We start from the raw sequence: 9,223 nt of genomic DNA on the forward strand, positions 1-9,223 counted from the left end.
CACCAATAGGACTCTTGGTGTTACTGTGGGAAATATCAGTGTCACTGTCGGAAGTATTTACTGCTTTGCTACAGTGCAGCAGACTCCCGAGAAGTGCAGTTCTCCAACAATCTCCCTGGGGAAGTGAGAGAACTCTGTGCTGAAGCTACAATGTTCAAAGATGAGGAATTATTCTATTCAGCCTTTTTATTTTAACAGTTTCTTTCAATTTTAAGTAAAGTCTTAGTCTCTCCAGGCAGTGAGGTTGGGGGTGGGAAGGCCAGAGGTGGCATTTCCCATCTCCCCAGTTTGACTTCTGCTCCTAACCTATATATCAGGTCCTTCTGCCCGGATACTGATGACGATGACAGTTCTCATCCTTAGTGAGTGAAGCAATCTTGGGGAACCAAGCAGCGTGGCCGGGAATTGGTAGTAAAGTCTCAGGCACCTTTAAAGAACTCAGATGCCTCTGCATCTAAATTGGGGGGGAAGAGGCGTCTCGCCTGCTGCTCCTGCTGCTGGCAGCCCCCCTAGTGGGCCAGAGTGTGGGGTCCGGAGGGAAAAGGCCTCTGCAGGGAGGTGCAGTAGCAGCACCAGGGAAGCCAGGTCCCTCCAGACCCTCTGCTCCTTCTCCACTGGCGTCAGGACCTCTGTGCCCTGCTCCTCTACCTGCCCATGCACCCGCCCGGGGTCCCGGGAGGATGTCGGGGTCTCACCGCGCTCCAATCCCAGGCTCACACTCGCTGCGGCCATGTCCTGGCCTGGCCTCAGGGAGCCCCGCTTCATCTCTGTCGGCTACGTGAACGGCCTCAGGGAGCCCCGGTTCATCTAGGTCGGCTAAGTGGACCACATGGAGTTCGTGCGTTTTGATAGTGACGCGGAGAATCCCAGGATGGAGCCGCGGGCGCGGCGGATGGAGCGGGAGGGACCGGAGTATTGGTGTGGAACACAATGCTAGCCAAGGGAAACAAGCAGTGGTTCCAAGTGAACCTGAGGAACTCACTAGGCTACTACAACCAGAGCGAGGGTGGTGAACTACCCCGGGTCACAGTTCAACACCCCTCCTTGATACAGGGGCCTGATATTTCCGGGGTCCCACTCAGAGAAACTGGGGAAAACTGAGGATGCGCCTGGGACCAAAAACTGGAGACCCACTTTCACTTTCAGTTGAGGGGATTCTGAGGGCCCAAAGGGCTGATAGAGCTGACCATAGCTTCCTGCAGGCTCTCACACAGTTCAGGAGATGCATGGCTGTGAGGTGGCGTCGGACTGGACTCTTGTCGGTGGGTACAGGCAGATCGCCTACGATGGCCGCGATTATATCGCCCTGAACAAAGACCTGAAAACGTGGAAGGCCACCGGCACAGTAGCGCAGATTACGGGATGAAAGTGGGAGCAGACTGATGTTGCAAAGCTTTACAAGGGCTGCATCTGCTGGGGTGGCTGGACAGATACATGGAGAAAAAGGGGACTGCTGAGCACAGGTGGTGGACTCTGGCAGCTCCTCCTGTCCTCAGGTTGGGGCTCAGTCGTGAGGAAGAGGAAACCATCAGCTGGGATCATGCCCCTCTCTCTTCTAGCTTTTAGTTATTTATCTTTTTCTAAAAGTGACCAAAAAAAAAAATCAGACACTGAATTTAACCACAACAGGAGCTGTACATCTCAGTGATTGTCTATCCAGTAGAGTACACATTCTGAACCGCTGGAGATTCACTTTGAATTTTACAAATTCATTATCAAATATAAACCCAGCAACAACAGGCAAAAAAAAGGAGGGAGGAGGGAAGGAGGGAGGGAGGAGGAGAGGAGGAGAGAGAGAGAGAGAGAGAGAGAGAGAGAGAGAGAGAGAGAGATCCACAACAGGGTTAGAACTAGAAAATAGTTGGCCCCCTTTATCCTGTTCCATGACTCTAGGTGATGATGCACTCAGTCTCTCACCTCCAGTGTTTACCTTTCTTGTTGACTTTGGTCATGAAATACTCTACACACATGTACACTTGCTTCACGAAATACATATGCTGTTGGCTATATATGTCTCACAGGAGGAAAGACTAAGTAGTTTTTGTTCCTGGGCTTGTGTGACCTTTAGTTAATATTATCTGTGCTAAGTTCATCCATTTTCCTGTTTTGTTTTGTTTTCTGACTCAGTTTCCCATTCTCTCCATCTCTTGCACATGGGAGGAGGAAAGGTCTCCTGGGACTCCTCCCCATCTATCAGGAAAGGCTCTCCAATTCTGTCAGGCCTCACCCTTTTCTCAGGACAGCTCAGTGTACCAGGAGGGAAGGAGGAAGATCCTGAAATAACTGAGTCAGTTAAACATGCATCTGCAGCCCCTTGGAGCCATGGTATTTGCTCAGGCCCATTCTCAGTGCATGTGAGGTCTTTTGAGTTGACTCAGTGAGGCTGGAGTGTCTGGCCAACCCGTCTGATGAAGTCACTTTTCCGGTGGCACCTGAAGTTCCTGACCATGGCCTCTTAACTCAGATCTAGAATTCCAAATATTAGATTATCCAGAACACTGTGTCTGTTACCTAAGAGAGATTTTGACCTCTACCACCTGATTCAGTCCATTCCCAGGACAGCCCATAGGCACTGCTCAAGGCAAAGAAAGAAAGGAAAATGGACTGAACTTTCCCCAACTTCCTCCTCAGATCCCCCAAAGGCACGTGTGAGCCCTTCACCCCAGACCTGAAGGTGATGTCACCTGATGCTGGGCCTGGGCTTCCTACCCACTGACATCACCCCTGACCTGGCAGTTGGTGAGGACCTGACCCAGGACATGGAGCTTGAATGAGCCTTGAGAGATGGAACCTTCCAGAGGCATCTGGAGGTGCCGCCCTGGGGAGGAGCAAGAATTACACATGTGCCATGTGGAGTGTGAGGACACCTGAGCCCCTACCCTGATTTTCAATGAGAGATGTGGGGTGCAAATGAGTCAGGGAATGCTAGAACTGTCTCTAAACCCTGAAGGACTGGCATGGTACTGGGGTGCGATACCTGTTTTCCCTTCTTTCCCTTTCAGTCCCAGGCCTCCTCTCTGCCCATGATGTGCATCATAGCCAGTATTTTGGTGCTGTGATTACCCATAGGTTTCATCATTGGTGTGTGGATGAAAAAACAAAAAGGTATCATGAGACTTATATAGTTCTTTCACAAGGATCCATTACAAAAACATTTTATATAATACTATAAACTTTTTAAGTACCATCAATATACATATTTATTTTATATATATAAACACCACATTTCATGGCTTTATTTTGGATATATCTTTTCCATCGGACGATAAAGCACATGGAAGGAAAGAAGACTAGCACAGTGGTGGAGGTGATCTACACAAGAATCTAAGGTCAAATTCTGGGGAGGACCCTGCATTAGGATCTGAGCTGTCCCTGGGTTCATTCCACACGCTCTTCCTCATGCCTCTGACCTTCCTATGGTCTGCTGCTGTTGTTCTGAAATTCCTGGGACCAGGACTTCCATGGACTCTCCAGCTTTTTTCTTACAGAGGTGGAAACAGGGCTGCTCTTTCCTGCACAGGTCAGTGTGTGAGGGTGGCCACTTAGGCACAGAGGTGGGAGGAGCTGAGCTGAGAGGTTCTTTCTCACACCACATGTCAGTCTCCTGAGGTACCTTGTTTCTCACCAAGATGGGGACGGTTCCCAGACCTCTGACTTGTCTCTGGGACTTGAAGGAGAAGCACCTGGGGACAATGTGGGGCTGAGGCAGACAGGAGAGAACTGGGTTCCTGGGCCTCTCAGGTGGACCCTTTGAATGCGGAGGTGGGCCCTTTGAGATGTTTCCTTTGACAGTGTTGACTCTTGTTCTTTATCTTGGACAGCTGCCACGTGGGACCCAGTGGCAAGATCAACTTTGGAACAGTGAAATCCTTTGAGAACTATGACTGAGTGGTTTTGCTTTTTGTTCACAGGGGCACAAAAGGGAAGACAGGGACACCAATTGCTCCTTCCTGCATTGTCATCCCTTCGCCTTCAGCACTTCTGATTAACAACGCTGTGGGGTATCTGCATCCACCTTGGCTCCAGGCTGTCATCCGCACTGAACATCTGTAATCTGAATATGAACCCTTGACACCGGCATTCATTATTGGGTAATTTAAGGATTTGAACAAGTCAGAGTAATGAGAAGAAATAAACTGGCAGATGAACTTTTCCAGAATCTATGTTTCCTTGCGGTGGTGTGAGGTGGAACAGGTTCTTCTGTAGGGGTGTGGCCAATGGGGCCCAAGAGAGTCCTTGTGAGGGCTTCCTGATAAGACCTGGGTTTTGTAGAGAATCCAAGATACAGGAGATGCAAATGTATGATTTGAGCAGGAAAATCACTAGCGGTGTCTTCCTGCCTGGACCAGAAATTATTTTGTACAACGTAACAGGACTTGGAGATCTGAAGAGAGCTTAGGCGTCAGACATGGGGATGTAGTTTACAGTTTACCCAGCTGAGTTGTCTGGCGATTAACCCTTCCTGCTTTGCTGCTTTTCCTTCCTTTTGAAACATAAATGTACCTCCTGAACCATTATGTGTTAGAAGTATGGGACCTGCACCTTGATTTTCTTTTTCAAAGTTTAAATTAGGAGATTGTCCTGAGTCTCAGAAGAGACTTATGAATTCTGTTTTAGATGTTACCAGACTTTGACAGATTATGAGAATTTTAAATTGGATTTAATGCATTTGACATTATGAACTCAGCTTTTGGAATCAGGTAGTGAATAGTGGTTGAATGAAAATGGCCGGGTTGAGATTTACGCTCTGTTGTTAGAGTGTACTAGCAAGCACAAGACTATTGGGTCTGACTCAAAAAAAAAAAAAAAATTAATATTTGTTATTTCACTAGATTTGAAAGGCTTGAATGGAGTAGGGAGTGGCACTATTTAAAGTGATTAAGAGGTATGTCTGGGGGTGGTCTTAAGTTTTCAAATCCGACCAGTCAGGGCTCTCTGACCCTGAGGAACCAGATGAGTTCCAGCTCCATCTTTAGGACCTTACTTGTTACACCACTAACCCATGTCTTGCATGTTAAGCTCTGGCTGCACCAGCAGCCCATGAATACTTTCTTCACAGGAATTGCCATTGCCTCCTATATCTTCACAGCAACAAGTAATGACTAGACAGAACCCCAAAAACAACAACAACAACAACAACAACAACAAAAAATTTTAGCGGGTGAAGATGGTTTGAAATTTAACAGGTTGAAACTGGCTGCTATTTCAGAGGTCTAAGGTTTCCAATTCTATTAGAGCCTTTATGAGATTACCCCATCCATATTGCTTCAATTTTCACTGATGTGTCAGGAGCAGCTACATTGTTCATAAAACAACCCACAATTAATAATTCTTAAAAACCTTTTTAGGAAGAAGAAAATTGATAGTACTGTGTCATCTTTTGCGGTAGCAGATGTTACTTTTCTTTTTTAATTAAATGCCTAGGGCAAGAAGATCTGTCAATATCCATTTTGACTCTTGGGATGCTTACATTGCATTTAGAGTGGAGTTTAAAAGTATCTTTCGTTGTCCTGTTGCCATTCTTTCCTGGAGACTTGCTACACCAGTGGTATTGCTTGAACTTATCCTTGAAGTACCTTGTCTAGGTAATACAATATAAGCCTAGAATATATTTTCAGGCTCTAGAGGCTTTCCTTGTTTTTGTTTTTGTTTGAATTCTAACAAACTCCTCTCTCCATTGATTTATTCAACCTGGTTTGCTCTCAGACTCTGAATCGCTCTGCCTCAAACCCAGCTCTTCAATGTGTTTAATCCTGGCTCATTTTACCTATGTCTGCACTTGTTCTACCTTCCAGTCCTGTCTCCTAAAACTCTCCAGTAAAACTGCCTCTGTGCTGCTCCACTCTACCTGTCAACTGCTCTCCATGAGGCTCTACTGTACTGACTGGATCTCTTTACTCCAGGCCCATCTTCTCTCCTTCAGTGACTTGCTGCCCTATTCTTCTGAGTTTGGGCATATCCCCTATCCTCAAAATTTTTCTCTGATTTGTCACCTTTCCTGCCACTCAATAGCACATCACTTTCAAACAGGAGGCGTCCTTTTTACAACTCTGCTTTACTTTCATTCTTTGGAATTAAAGGTGTGTACCCTAATACTGAGCTTCTAGCTTTTCTTTAACTAGAAACTTGCTCCTATTTTAAACTCAAGTGCCTCTGTCTCTCTTGGGATTAAGGGCACCTCTTTTTATCTCTTACAGGCTAGAGGCCTTTGGATGTGATCTCTGTAGCATCAAAGTTTCTGGTTGAAATTTCTCTGGTAGGTTTCACAGGTTTCAGACTCTGTCCCTTTCAAATTGCTGAGACTACACATCCTTGCTCTCTTGAGTGTTCAGATCACCCTTCACACTACTTCCCCTAGTGAACCGAGGTGAGGAAATGATGGACTGTGATCTGGGGGCGGAGTAATTAGCATGTTACATATTTATTCTTTTTCCTCCTGCTCTCTCTCTCTGTATCTCTCTCTGTCTCTGTCTACTCACTCTGTCTCTCTTTCTCTCTCCCTAGTGGCTGGCTCTGGGGAAGTAAGCTGCTGTGTCAAGAGCAGTCTCAAAGAGAAATCTAAGTAAATGAGACACATGGGCCTCTGGGGACCAACCAGCAGGAACCCTAGACACTAAGCCTGTATGAGAAGCCGTATCATTGACCTCAGCTCCAGTGAAGCCTTGGGTACACTGAAACAACTGCAGGCCTGGGAGGAGAGGTCCTGGGCTGGTTACTCAACTCTGCCGATGTCCACACACTGCTGAGAAGCTATCGGTGGTTGGTGTCTCAGATGCTGAGCTCAGCTGCTTTTGCTACAGTGCAGAACTACAAGGATGTGCAGTTCTCCCCAATCTTCAGGAGTGCAAGACTCTGAAATCCACAGCTTCAAAGAAAGTGCTCTTGCTGACTCTTTCAGACCATGAGGCATCAGTTCCTTTTTCTTATCAGACTTAATTCATTTATTTCCCTTATATAAAATCCCTTATTTGGTAGCCCTGGCTGGAGCTGGGTCACTCTGTAGAGACTCTGGTGTGGGTTTTCACAAGATAGTCAGTGAATGCCTCCCTTGAGACCTGGTGAACACAGTCTCTTTCAGGGTGGGGTGCAGATAAGGTAGCTGTGGGTGAAGATGGCATAAAGGTGGCCTGGGCAAAGTGGTGGGAAGCGAGTGTAACCTGTGGCCAGAAGTGCTGTGATCATCTCTGCCTGCCATCATCAGTGGCTTTGTGGGCACAGACCAGGGAAATGCCAGTGTGCCTCTGAGGCAGGATGGAAATGCGCAACACAGAGCCACAGCAGCCCTCCTACTTGCCAGGACCATGGGTCTTGCAATGCGACCCCCAGTGGCTTCTCTACACTGATTGTCGGCTTCGTGGGAGGCCCTTGGGTGGCAGAGGCAAGCTACTTGACACTCAATGCCAAGAACCAACATAGCCCGTTGTAATCTAATAGCAACAAAAACATTGGTCTGGCCTGCTGGCCGACTGAATCTCTTCCTGCACTGGCATGATTTTTCAAGGCCTCAGCCACTTTGGGGATGCAATAATCTTAGACTCCTTAATGGGCAGGAGAACAGGATCTCCTCCAGCAGTGCTACTTCATCCTTAACCCAAGGCAGCCAACTTGGAGATGGGATCACTTCCTTGTCTTCCATCCTTCTCCCCACCCAGGTCCTGGACCAGCAGTGCCTTACATTCCATCCCCTAAGACCCTGTGAATCCTTGTAGAATCCATCTGATCCTAAACCTGGCCACCAGGTCCTCCTGAGCCCTCCTGCCTTCCTAGTCATCCCCATTGGTGTTTTCCAAAGAAGCACCAGTGGTATCCTTACACTTCTTATCCAGGTGTCTCCTTTTAGAGTGTTGGGCAAACTTTTAGTCACCAGGTCAGAGTCAGGTGGGAAGGGGAGAAGAGGCATTCAATTTCCCTGCTTCTTTTATCTAAACTGTGTCAGGTCCTTTGGCCCAGGACACTGCTGAGCACATGCAGTTCTCATTCCCATTTGGTTGTGTGATCCTGGGGAACCAGGCAGAATGGTGATTTGCATAGTCCACACCAGCCCATGGGACTGGATGGTGATGGCGCCATGCTGCACTCCTCTATTGGTCGTTGCCTGTCCTTGGCCAGACACTGACCACAGAGTACTGTCCAGGTTGAAAATATCCTCTACCCAGGAAGGACAGGGAGGGAGGGGCTGTGGTGCTTTCAGGGAAGCAGCATCCTGCATTCCCACAGTGCTGCATCTGGGCTCTCTCTCACAACCAGGGTCACCGGAGAATGAAATTAACCAATGACATGTGGCATGTGTGTGTGTGTGTGTTGTGTGTGTGTGCGCGCGCACCCTGTAGATTCAGGGGGCTGCCAGGCAGGTCTCATTGTTCACATCAGCCACACTTGCTGAGATCACTTGCAGCCACGTCCAGTCTGGCCTCAGGGAGCCTGATACCGAATGCTACTCCACTCTTAAAAAAAATGGGAAAAGAGCCTGGGTGCCTGTGCTCTGGTGGGAATGGCATTCATAGTATGCAGAAGCACCAGCAGGGCGCTGAGGAGCTCGGCATTTGTGGGATTTGGTTTACAATAGCTGGAGGTTTGTTGCATCCTGGAAGTAACAACCACCTGGCAGAGTCTTTAGTGCAGTCAGAATACCACCAGGGGTTGATGGAGAGACAAGCCTTGCCTCAAATCTGCACAGTTCTGTGCACTTCTCAATACAGCAGACATCACCCAGGGTGCAGGCAGCCCAGGCTGCGACCAGATGCAGGCACAAAGGTCTCAGGGCCCACTCTCCCTGACTCAGGGCTTACAGCTCAGCCTCCCAGGTGCTTGGGCAGACCTGCTAATCCTCATGCCTAAACTGCCACCTTGTATTCTGGATGCAGGAGCTGTCAAGGGGCAGTCACACAGGCCCTGAGACCCACACACCACCTGCTGATGGGGCTTTCAGCCTGGCCCCATCTTGCTGAGCCAGCACCCCGTGGCCAGAGGATCATGAACGCCGCACTGCCTGCTGCCAACCTACAAAGAAACATTCAAGCAGTCCTGAGAGAGTACAGTCTAGAGGATCGAGGGTCACTCTAGTGCCTGGTTGCATAAACAGGACCTTCTTGCAGTTCATGGATTCAGTTTGCTGTACCTTGGGGACAATGGGGTGCTAGTCTGGTCAGAACATGTCCTGAGCTCACCCTCACGCCTTTCTGAGCTGGTCCACCACACGGTTTCCTCAAGTGATAAGAGACAT

The 9,223-nt window shown here is 48.3% G+C and overlaps 1 pseudogene; it reads left to right on the top strand.

Moving 5' to 3' along the window:
- The first annotated feature begins 343 nt into the window (after window positions 1–343).
- Window positions 344–9,223, top strand: part of LOC116887607 — a 42,632-nt pseudogene continuing 33,752 nt past the window's right edge.

Source organism: Rattus rattus, chromosome 18, assembly GCF_011064425.1.
Source record: "Rattus rattus isolate New Zealand chromosome 18, Rrattus_CSIRO_v1, whole genome shotgun sequence".
Taxonomy (NCBI): domain Eukaryota; kingdom Metazoa; phylum Chordata; class Mammalia; order Rodentia; family Muridae; genus Rattus; species Rattus rattus.